This window comes from Penaeus monodon, chromosome 1 (genome assembly GCF_015228065.2).
Source record: "Penaeus monodon isolate SGIC_2016 chromosome 1, NSTDA_Pmon_1, whole genome shotgun sequence".
In the NCBI taxonomy this organism is placed as follows: domain Eukaryota; kingdom Metazoa; phylum Arthropoda; class Malacostraca; order Decapoda; family Penaeidae; genus Penaeus; species Penaeus monodon.
Window position 1 is genome coordinate 9015628 of NC_051386.1, and position 2500 is coordinate 9018127.

Below are 2500 nucleotides of genomic sequence, written 5' to 3' on the forward strand. Positions count from 1 at the left end.
ATAAAATATGAATGAGAATGAATACCTTCGCAATACAAGAGCTGTATGATGAAGATATTCCTTCTCATTCATACCTTTTATACATCTGCCAACATGAATACGGCTATCCTTGAAGTACTATATCTAGAAGAAATCAAAAGCGCCACTTACCTTGATAACCAATAAAACCTATAAATAATATCGGAGGCTACACACCCTCCATACATCAGTCATTCATACGAACGCAGACTCGCGCTTACAAGCCACTCCACGAATGGAGGACTACACAATGGATTCACAATGGAAAAAATCGCTCTAAAATACATACCACATAAATAAAGGTACCGTGGACCTTACTACAGGTAAAAGAAAAAAATACACACAGCATTGCAAGGAACATAAGAAAGAAGCAGAAATTAAGAAGCACAAAAGCTAAACATGCAAATTGGGAGACTACAAGAGGCGTGATCTCGTACCCTCCGCGCACATGCACAGGCAGCAGCCCGCACTCCACAACCCTTAGACCTTGCTTACATCTTCCCGGCATCCTTTCCGGTCCCTCCTCTTCTTATCTCGCCACCCACGACGTAAACATTGCCTCGAGGACGCTCACTCACCTTAACTTCTCCGCAAAGTTAATGGAATACATTGCTCCCCGCGGAATCTAATAACACCTGGTAGGCAGCCTCTGGGGTTCTCGACGCCCTTGGCTGCCGCCCATGGGACTCGGTGTCGCCTTCGCTCTTTCGGTCATCGCATCGACTCGTCACCGAACAGACATGGGAGCCCCAGCCCATCGAACCCACGGGAATGACTGACAGACTCGAACGACTTCAACTGATTTGCTAAAATGAAAGAGATTAACATCCGACAGTGGATGCTAATCCCTGGGCCTTAAATCAAAAGGTCAATAGCGGATATTTGCAAAAGGTCCTGATTTTCGGTATGATAAACGATGGCCGATGACGTCACTGTTGAACCCTTGCCCTTCCTTCTCATTACCAATAATTAAGATGTTCTACAGCGAGAAGAATGAGAAAGAAAATGCGCGCGCGCGCTGTGTGTGTGTGTGTGTGTGTGTGTGTGTGTGTGTGTGTGTGTGTGTGTGTGTGTGTGTGTGTGTGTGTGTGTGTGTGGTGTGTGTGTGTGTGTGTGTGTGTGTGTGTGAGAGAGAGAGGAAGAGAGAGGAAGAGAAGAGAAAGAGAGAGAAAGAGAAAGAGAAAGAGAAAGAGAAAGAGAAAGAGAGAGAGAGAAGGAAGAGAGAAGAGGAAGAGAAAGAGAAGAGAAAGAGGAAGAGAAAGAGAAAGAGAAGAGAGAAAGAGAGAGAAAAGAAGAGCAAAGAGCGAAAGAGGAAAGGAAAGGAAAGAGAAGTGACGGAAAGAAGAAAGGAAGAAGGCCATCAGCACCTAAAGCCAAAGGCAAAGAAAAGAAAAAGAAAAAGAAATAGGGGAAAAAGAAAGGGAAAAAAAAAGAAAAAGTAAGAGCAGCAAAAGAAAGAAGAAAAAAAGAAGAGGAAAAGAAGAGAAGTCGGGAAGGAGAAAAAGGAAAAAACGTACAGAATAGATAAGAAGGAAGGAAAAGAGAAAGATAAAAGAGATTGAGGAAGTGCAGAGTAGAGGAAGAGAAGAGACGATGCTAGAGAGAGAGAGAGAGAAGAGAGACGAGAGAGCAGAGATGAAGAAGCCCGACGAGAGACGAGAGAGATGAGTGAAAGAGCGAGAGAGGAGAGAAGGAGAGAAAGGCAGGAAGCAGGCGATAGACCGGACCAGCGAGAGACGATTAGGGCGTGACACACGAACCTGCGAGAGCCCGAAAGGGAGCGAGCGAGATTGACGCAGTGACGCAACCTGTCACGGCTTAATTTGGAAAGGAGGCGTCCTCGCGACTTTCCTAATAGCCGCAGCGCCGCGTCGTCTGCAACGCTCTGCCAGGGGCCTGAAAGCCTCGTGACAGCGTGGGAACAAATAAACGGCGTCCTCTGCCTCCCGCCCACGGCCTGTCCTCAAGGAAGGATCAGTCGACGAACAAACACGGGGGCGAAGAAGACCACGGAAAGTTTCCCGGCGTCGCCACTGGCTCGCACCAAACATGGCAAAAATCGCCTTCCCAGTTTATCTAGGGAGGGAAAAGTTGCTGAAAGAGCTTTACAAACTCGTCCAACTTCTCGCCAGGAAGTGTCCCGGTCTTAGAGCGACGCAAGTCTCCGTCACATCCTCATTCTTGACAACTGCGCATTGTCTTGGCCTAATTGCACCCTTTCAAAGCCGCGGCACTCGGAAGAGCTCGAAAGGAGATGGTTTTCCAGCGCACTCACAACAACACGCGCGCGAGCACATCAACCGCTGCATCACGTACCAGATAAAGGCTTATCTGCCTCGTACAGAAAGGCTTCGTCCACTCGAGGCACACACGCATATTCTATAAATACTCACTCGAGGCAAAAAAACAAACAATAATAATAATAAAAAATAAAAAGTCCACCTTCTAGGGGGAAAAAACATTAATTACAGCATAATGCATG

General features: G+C 46.8%; 1 protein-coding gene across 1 annotated transcript in view; it reads right to left on the reverse strand.

The window, feature by feature from the left end:
* LOC119587901 (adenosylhomocysteinase-like 1) overlaps positions 1-2500 on the reverse strand; it is a gene marked incomplete in the record, with an annotated part of 109868 nt that overhangs the window by 31809 nt on the left and 75559 nt on the right.